The sequence below is a fragment of the Limulus polyphemus genome, unplaced genomic scaffold (genome assembly GCF_000517525.1).
Source record: "Limulus polyphemus unplaced genomic scaffold, Limulus_polyphemus-2.1.2 Scaffold4745, whole genome shotgun sequence".
NCBI lineage: Eukaryota > Metazoa > Arthropoda > Merostomata > Xiphosura > Limulidae > Limulus > Limulus polyphemus.
Genome location: NW_013670355.1, coordinates 33,029 through 42,941, shown reverse-complemented (window position 1 = coordinate 42,941; position 9,913 = coordinate 33,029). Strand labels below are relative to the sequence as shown.

The following is a 9,913-nucleotide window of genomic DNA, read 5'->3' as shown; positions in this document are numbered from 1 at the left end:
AGTATTTCAAGTTGAATGTAAATTCGATGACGAGGAACCCACTTTGAGACTAATAATGCTTGGAGACAGCTTGAATGGGTAATGAAGAAAAACTTTAATATAAGTTTAACATAACAGCAAATGTACAACGTTACGAAAATGTTTTGTCATTATCAGTTACCAAAACCTTGTCGAAACGTTGTACATTTGCTGTTATGTTAAACTTATATTAAAGTTTTTCTTCATTACCCATTCAAGCTGTCTCCAAGCATTATTAGTCTCAAAGTGGGTTCCTCGTCATCGAATTTACATTCAACTTGAAATACTGTGCACCAGGGCTGACGAGAGGGAGGGGACAAGGGGTTTGTTGAGAGGACCGGCTATGTGATATTCTAAAGCTCACTAGAAATGCATACTACTTAATTAATGAGCTAAAATGGCTACTGCTTTTTCGTGGATTCATGAAGAAATTTGTCACCTAAATTTCTTTTATGAAAAATCAGCAAAATTTAATAAATATAATGAAGGGGGGGCAAAGATATTACTGACCCTGGGGCATAGGCTGGCTCTCGACGCCCCTGCTGTGCACAAATCACTTAGTTTCCCAGAATTCACCCTTTTCGCCTTATTTAATGTGATCTCCTTGCCCTCTAGTGACTCAAGTCTCATAATATCCTCGTTCACAGAGTTAATTGTCAATAATTCGTTCTTGAGTCTGAAAGATATTTTTATGATTTTCCGTTTCGAAATAGGCTACGTGGACAAGCTTCTACTACAATATCGACAAATCTCCAATATCATCCAAAGAAGAATGAAACGTAGCACACTGTTTTGAGACGCTTCAACTTTTTTGCTTTGCGTCGTCTAATCTGTGAACAGAAAAAAGTACTTTGTATATGATATCTACTGCACGTAATACCCGATAGGAGTTTGGTGCATAATATATTACAAGCTAATTAGTTTACATTGATATCTTGCCTTTTTTACTTTAACATAATCTAACCTTTATTTTCGAAAACTCCTGTAAGGCCTTGATCGATTGCTTCAGTGAAAATTAAACTACACTTTCAATTGTAAAACAAACAAAAATACAAAAATAACAGGTTTTCAGTCGATAAGATAGCTTTCTTACAACCCGTCCACCGATGAGACAGCGGTCAATCTACGGACTTACAACACTAAAATCCTGGGTTCGATTCCCCGCGCTGCACACAACGGATAGCCCAACGTGGTTTTGTTAAGAAACAACCCTACAACCATAAGTAACAGCGTAGTAGTAGAGATTCTTTATTTCTTGTTTTTTTTAACTTTGCAACCAAAGAGTAAGTGTTTAAGACAAATAATTCATCTAAGGTTTAAGATAAAAATAATTACAATGAGTGTTTTTCAAACTAATTTAACAGTTTACTGATGTGAAAGAATGTGTAGCGGTCAGTAGTTAGATGGCCGGAGATGTGCATTAGAAGACATGCACAATTAATAGCATCTAACCAGTCGAGTGTCTCGTTGCCTATTAAGATGATATTATAGTTCACTCGAGTTTCTTTAAGAGCTTAGATAAGGCTTATGACAAAAGCAGCTTTCAGAAAAAGCTACGTCAGGAAAAACATTTTTACTGATAGGGAGCTTGAGAAATTGTCATGCGTTAACCATAGGGATGAAAGCATTGAAGCTGAAAGAAAAAGATCGCAAATATATAGATTTAGAGAGAAAAAAGAGAAAATAATTGAGGGAGGAGTTTTGAAATGAAAAGAGAGAGACGAAAGAAAAGAAAAACACGTGGATTGGGAAAGAAGTCGAAATAATTAGAAGATAAGAAAGTAGAATACAATAAAAAAGAAATAGAGAAAATTATTTCTACGACATGATTTCTTAGTGTTTAATGATATATCGAGTTCGTTTGTCTTCTTATTGTATTTTTATAGATCTGGATAGGGACAGTTTGGACTACAGAGAATTCGACATCTTAATTAGTCAGATGTGAGTCAGCAATTGATCTTTCAAATGATTCTTCCTTCGTAACCGTTGATTATCTTTACCTTTCCGTGTAGCCCCCTAGTGGCTCAGTGTTAAGTCATTGAAGGTTTCTAGCGTTAAAAATTGGGTTTCGATACCCGTAGTAGGCACGGCACAGAGAGCCCATTGTGTAGCTTTATGCTTAACTACAAATAAAAAGCATAATACAATGTAGACTCCCAGTGGATCAGCGATAAGTCTGTGGGTTAATAACGTTAAAAATTGGGTTTCGATACCCGTGGTAGGCACGGCACAGAGAGCCCATTGTGTAGCTTTGTGCTTAACTACAAATAAAAGCATATCACAATGTAGCTTCCCCGTGGATCAGCGATAAGTCTGTGGGTTAATAACGTTAAAAATTGGGTTTCGATACCCGTGGTAGGCACAGCACAGAGATCCCATTGTGTAGCTTTGTGCTTAACTACAAATAAAAAGCATAATACAATGTAGCCTCCCAGTGGATCAGCGATAAGTCTGTGGGTTAATAACGTTAAAAATTGGGTTTCGATACCTGTAGTAGGCATAGCACGGGTATCCTACTGTGTAGCTTTGTGCTTAACTATAAACAATCAATTAGTCAGCCCTTCCATATATATATATTTAGAAATAATTACCTCCATTTTCTTTGTTTTTCAGGCGCGTGAGTTTTGATTTTAAGTTCACGTGCTTTATTTCTTAAGTTTTCAATACCCACTCATTTGTTGTTGTTTTTTGTTTTTTTTTCCCACTGAAGATCTAACACGTTAGTTTCCGTTCTCATTAAGTTCTTGATAATTTATGAATTCAGTTTCGAACTAATTTTTTCTTTCAAGGATCACTGACGGTGAATATTTACTGTTTTATTATTTCCGCGGTATGATAGGTCTTTTTTTTAATTCTTAGATTGGCTACATAATCTTCATATATTATACACTGATTTCATCATTCCTCAATTTTTCATTTTGTGCATGAACACAAACTCAAAGTTTTTAGAAAGTTAAGCAGTTCCTTCGCTACAAATGTTAGTGTTTATACTTAGGGTCTTCCAATATACGTAAAGACCACAATATCATGTACAATGTAAACCCAGCGTAATATTAATTAGCTAACTTAATTTACCCCTGATATTTTACCTTTTTCTTTGTGAAGTTCACAACAGTATTTTCAAAATAGACAAATATACAGGATAAACTAAAACTAAAACAGGACAGAACGAAAAAATTGAGAGGAAAATGAAATGTGAGTTAAAATTATAAATAAATATTTCATGCTTGCCTGTGTTTATAAAAAGTTTAGTAGAAACATAGGCTTATCAGAAATGAAAGACAGAAAATGTATGTATAGAGAGACTCTGATGTCAAGCACAAAGCTACACAATGGGCTATCTGTGTTGTGCCCACCACGGGTATCGAAACCCAATTTTTAGTGTTATAAGCCTTCAGATTTACCACTGTAGCCTTTGGTGGAGATAGAGAGTGTTAGTAAAGAGCACGAAAGAGAAATGTGAGTGAAAAAGAAATATTTCAAACGTGTATTGATAAAGAAACATATTAGAAACATAGGTTTATCGGAAAATAAGAGAAATAATATACACACAGAGAGAAAGAAGGGTGTTCCAAAGTTGTACATATATTACTAAAAATAAGAGAAACATGTGAGAATCAAGGAAGATCCAAACTAAATCAATTTTTTTAAATGACTAAACTCTTTCTCAGTACTGCATTGCACCTAATAATATGGTAAACTCACCTTTTCGTCCGCCTTTCCTTGTTCCTAAATTCCTGCACTCTGGAAAGACCAGCAAACCCGCTTAGAGCTCAGACAATGTATACGCAAGTTTTATTGCAATATTTACGTTGAGGCGACCAGGGAGGTTACTGGCAGCACCTCAAGAACAGACTTTCTTTGTTTTCCGGACATGCAGTTCTTTCCGAACCTACCCACATCTCACCTTCCCATTCTTCAATCGATCTGCTGCTACTGCTACCTTTTCAGAGAAATCCAATGAAAAACAAGCAACCAATAGTAACTCTCTTAATAAGAATTGATTTCATCATTCGCTGGAAGAGGGCGCCACAGCATATGCTTAAAATAAATTAAAAGTATTATAAAAAATATTTTTATATATTGTTTTCCAACAACGCAAGTGGTGGATGTGTTATTAGTTAGGGAGTTTCTGCTAAACAGTAGTCTAGTTTTACGATATCAACAAAACGAAAATATTCACATCAGTAGAAAAATCTCTTTGTCCTAAAACTTCTCTTGTTCGTTAAAACTTTAATCACGTTTTAGAAGTAAGTTGTGTGTTAACAATCGTATTAAATACGAACTATGAATACGTGTTATTTTTTGGAAAGAAAACGTCAAGAATAAAAAAACTTATGTTTTTAATGATTTTAGAACCTGAAACTGATTTCATGGTACACTTTCTACTCACTAGGTGGCGACACTAAGTAGGCAGAAAATCCAAAATTAATATAAAACAATTTACGTGCTTAATGTTAAACTCAAAAGAATAAAACTTATATTGGTGATAAAACACTCAATAGACGTACAAGAACTGAAATGTTTTCTCTTTTACTCTTTTCTATGTTTTAGTTTTATTTATTTTAAAAATCTTACTTTGTCTGTCGCATTATTACCGCTTAGGCGTGTTTTATTTCTAAATAAAACTTGTATATCATGACCTACTATCTGGCACAACAGAGAAGGTGAAATATTCTGATTAAGATTGTGATGGTTTGACAGTTGAAAAGACACAGTTTTCATGCTCTGACCGTTTATAAACGTGTGTTTTAACAAAACAAAGTAATTTTTAATGGTAAATAAATAAAGATGACGATAGAGTCTGTATTCTGAGGTAAACCTAAAGTTCATAGGTGAAAAGAACATTTCCATGGTACTTAAAAAACTTAGATTTTATTTTGGTAGTAGTTAGGAAAAAAACAAGAATCATTATACAAGAAAACAACCTTAGTGACTCTGAGTGATGTAATCAGTGTCTCATTTATGTGTCCACAAAAACAAATGAAAGTTTTTTCTAGACTGAAAATGCAAAAATTAAGAATGGGTGGGTACATATTTGACGGCTGGCTCCTTCTTCAGTTAACTTTGTGTTTATTATTTAGCCTTTCAGAACGTCTTAAGTAAAATATTTTGACCACCGAGCTCAGGCTAACTAGCAGTTTTCAAAAATTTGTTTTACTTAAATCTACACTTGAAAAACCAATAAGAAAACAAAAGACAGAGTTTACCATGAATCTATGCATGCAACTTCATGTGGTCATTTATAGTTGTGGTTATGTTTCGTTCAAGCATTTTTGCCTTCAGTATTTCTGAAGATATAACGACTACTTAACCCTTGATTACAGTTGTTACTGTCAGAATTATCAGTAATCTTCATGTTCTTTTTCCATACTCCATATACTCTCCAAACAATGTTTGTCTTCTGTACATTTCCAAAACAGTATGTTATTCACACAAACTTATTTTATTATTCCACATTGTCTACTTCGGGATCTAAGATACAAAAACAGTCATGAAAACTGATATAAAACACACGGATTAAAAATAAACACATAGAAAAAAACGAGCGAAAAAGAATGGTATTTTGAGAAGAAGAGTAGTAATCAAGTGAAGAGATATTGACAACAAAAGAAAGCAAAGTGTCGGCTAATAAGATGGGCAAAAATGGAAAAATATTGAAAATATATAAAAAGTGAAGGTAAATAAAAAAGTATAAGAAGCAAAATTAAATAAAAAGTTGAGAGAGGAAAATAAAGTTAATATTAGCGACAAGAAGGAGAGAAATAAATAATATAAGGTTTTCAAGTTAGAGAGAGAATAAAGAAACAAGATATTGTATCATAGTGAATCAAATAAAGATCAATTGAAAGATGGTAATATGTGGTCATGGGATGCATTTGGAATTGAGAGAGATAGAAATGGTTGTTATAAATAGAATTGGATGATGAAACCAAAACGCTGAGAAGAAAGTAGATTAAAAAATAAGCTGTAAGAAATTAATATAAATCAACAACAGAGAGATAGAAGGATAGCGTGAGGCAAAGGGAAATAATAAGAGACTTATTAAAAGAGTAAAACAAAGGGTTCCGGGATGAAAGAGAGAAATGTAGATTTGTAAGATGCAATAAAAAAAGAGGTTGACAAAATGTGATAATGAAAATTGGACAGAAAAAAATAAAGACCGTTTGAAGCAAATGGATATACACATAAAAGTGTGGGGGGGGGGGATAGAGATGGTATGGAAGACACCCTGTGGCTCGCACGCCACCTGCCCACTTCACTCGATGAAGTGTTTGTTAATGATCCACAGAGGGCGTGAGGAATCCACGTGACACTAATTTCTCTCGGGATGATCTATAAAATCCCTTTTGTAGTAAATGTATGGATAAGACATCACAAGTCCTACACGCCAAAACTGTTCCACTATCCATACAAATTGATATAATGATGTTTGCTCAGCACGCACCGAGTAGTTTGGACTGATTTAATGTAGTGTGTCCTAAATGGTAACTGATGTGCCTGATTTCCTAAACTTTGAAACACGACAGAAACATTCGTTCTGAATGTTAGTGTAGTTTTAATTGTTTATACTATTTTGAAAGTTTAATTTGTTTATTTAGTTTTTCACTGATTTTAAAATATGTTTTAGCAGGCGTGGTTTCTATTTGATATTTTTAATACTCGCATGATAAAGAAATATGTTCGACTCAACCGATTACATAACCGCTTAACTCTGTGTGAAATTTATATCAGACCTGTGTGAAATTTATATTATAGAATCTGAGTTTATTTGAGGAGTTGTTTTGTCGTTAAACCAATAAAGAAATTAAAGAATAGGACCAGTTTGTCTTGTTTTAATTTCTGTAAATTGCTTCTGATAGTTGAATGTTTCTGGCTTTGAAATTATCTCCGATCGTTACGAATTTGAATCATTTCGTTTCTCGTATCCGCAGAGACCGGTAGAGGTCACTAGTTGTTTGTAGATAGACTTGCTAAGTATGAGATTCAATAGCTTGATATTTGACTGCTTGATTTATCACATTAAATCTTCCATAGATGACGTTCTAAACCAGTACCAAGTTTTATTTATTTTTTCCTAGTTGGTTTCATTATAAGTCAGAAATAGACGCAATTTCAATAAAACACAGTAATACGGTTAGCGACCGCCATAATAAAAATATATCTATATTAAGAAAATTCTGAAAATAGCTTAGAGAAAATCCTGACCTATCGCTTTAAACAAAAGAACAGTTTATTGGACTTAAGTCACGGTTTCGCTTCATCAGAGATAAAAGTCTGTACTTAGGCTTAACACGAGGTGTAGATTGTGTTCCTTTATTTTCAACAACCCACAATGAAGTCTTTAGAGCTGTTGCTACTATAACAAATTATTCTAAGCGACAACAATAGTGTTTAGCCACAACAATAGCGTTCACATCTATTTACTGCTATGGTTTTGTTTGAAATTATAAAAAATATTTTGTCGATTTTTGAAGGTAAGTATATACATACATATTCATAGCTCCCGGTTAATTGTAATGCTTTCTACTGTCGTAAGATTAGTTTCAATCTTCAAAATGATTTATTTTTATTTTATAATGTATACAGTCCTATAATTACTTTTACCTATCAATGTGCTCCTCGGTGGCTCAGCGGTAAGTCTGATGGTTTGTAATGCTAACAAATCAGGTTTCAATACCCGCGGAGGGCAAATCACAGATAACTTATTGTGTAGTTTTGTGCTTAACAACAAACAAACAAAACACTGAGCACATTTTCTAAGTAATACAAAGTTTAAATTATCATAAAACAAACTTCAAAATGGATAAATGAATTGTGTTTTAATATTCATTACGAAAGTTTATTTCTGTTGTTAAACGCAAAGCTACGCAAATGACTACCGATGATGTACCCACCGTGGGTATCTAAACCCAGTTGCTAGCGTTATAAACTTTCAGAGTTACCGCTGAGCCACTGCGGGGGGTGGATTTATATGAAGATATTCCTATTTTTTGTATATGTAAAAGCAACGAAAACAGTCGACACCGTTATTTCTGGACAAAGAAAACGTTGCTTAGCCTGAAATTCTAGCTTTTATCAGAGATTCAGCTGTTCAGTTTTCCACTACAACGTGTATAACTTCACAGTTTACTCGCAAGAGGAGATCATGCTTTAGAAACCCTTATATGTATATAACACTGTTATACAGTTAGCTTTGCTTAAATAAACTGCTAAGCCTTACAGGTTTAGAGTGATCAAGCCATGTCTAACATACTTTGTCAACCTACACCAGTAAAAAGCTTATTATTTCTTACAAACCTTTTTGAATAGCATCGGAAAGTAATTTTGGAAAATTTCATACGTCTCTATAAAGAGCAAGCTGAAGGAAGAAGAAGAAGAAGATATTCGTCTGTTCAGCAAAAACGTGGTTTGATTCCCGCTCATAGCCCATTACTTCAGAAAGCCGATCTTGGCTGAGAAATCACGTGATTCCATTGAATTTCAAAGTGTTCAACTTTGTTTGCCAAACTCGAACAAATGAAGCCAGTTTGTGAGCTTATACCCATAGGAAACGCCTTTACACCTTTCATATTGATCCACTTGTCAAGCTTATTTGTTAGCGTCAGCCTTTGACTGAGAGATGATTAAACACGTGGCGTCCCGTGGGGCAAAAGCATGGCATGCTAGCCCGGCACTTCACTCACGTCGTCTTTCAGACCAGTTCGCCAATCGGAACTAATAAAAGCTAGTTTTATTTTTTAGTCAATTACTCGCCAAGCTAGCGACATTAGTTAAAAGATTTTTATGATCAACAGAATTAGAAAGATTAATTCTCGTACAATAAACGTTCACTTCGCTTTCACTTCCAAGATGCACATGGAAACATACTACATAGACAATTTTTTATTTTCTAGTTTTAAACACATCATTATTTTAGGCTATATTTTTATTATTGTCAAACGATAAAATCACTCTTGAGAATTTCAAAATTTTTCCACCTATATTTTGTGTAAAAAAATGAATAGCTTGTTTGTCCCTCCCCCCTTTTTTTTTTCGCAGAGTTACACAATGGGTTATCTTCGCTGTGCTCATCTCGGGAAATTGAAGCTCGTATTTTGCGTTGTGAGTTCGTAACTTCCCGTTGACTCACCGGAGAACAAGCAAATAGTGATTGTTGTAAAAAATGTTTTGTTTCAAAGATTAAAACTTACCCTTATTATCAAAGACGTTTTACCACTACAAGTTCTTGTTTTGTGTAAAAATTTCAGATAACCAGTGAATAATGGACTCGTGGTTTGTTTTTCTAATCGTTAAACATTCAAATAATCTACCATTTATTTATTTCAAAACTCAATTTAATATCGATATTTTGAAATAATAGATCTGTAATTTTCATATTGTGAAATATAAAAGAACGCTTTAAATGGCATTAATATTTTTAGCAATAACTGATTATAAAAAAAATCGGCCCGGCATGGCCAGGTGGTTAGGGCGCTCGACTCGCATTCTGAGGGTCGCTGGTTCGAATCCCCGTCCCACCAAACATGCTCGCCCTTTCGGCCGTGGGGGCGTTATAATGTGACGGTCCATCCCACTATTCGTTGTTAAAAGAGTAGCCCAATAGTTGGCGGTGGTTGTGATGACTAGCTGCCTTCCCTCTAGTCTTACACTGCTATATTAGGAACAGCTAACGCAGATAACCTTCGTGTAGCTTTGCGCGAAATTCAAAAACAAACAATAAAAAAATCTTGATTAATTTTGTATGAACGATCAAAATAAAATAAAAAAATGCCATATTTATTCATAAGTTAACAAGCAATTTAAAATATCTTAATTTTGTTTTACGACTATAGTAATTGTACAAAGAAATATAAAGATGAGTAAAATTATAAACCTTCCGCAGAAGTATTTG

The 9,913-nt window shown here is 34.1% G+C and overlaps 1 protein-coding gene across 1 annotated transcript in view; it reads right to left on the bottom strand.

The window, feature by feature from the left end:
* The window catches only part of LOC106471629 (synaptophysin-like), a 30,658-nt gene extending 26,685 nt beyond the window's left edge, over positions 1-3,973 (bottom strand). Inside the window, exon 1 of the mRNA XM_013932241.2 lies at positions 3,724-3,973. The gene's annotated coding sequence lies outside the window, so the exon portion shown is untranslated. The remainder of the gene's footprint in view (positions 1-3,723) is intronic.
* Positions 3,974-9,913: the final 5,940 nt, after the last annotated feature.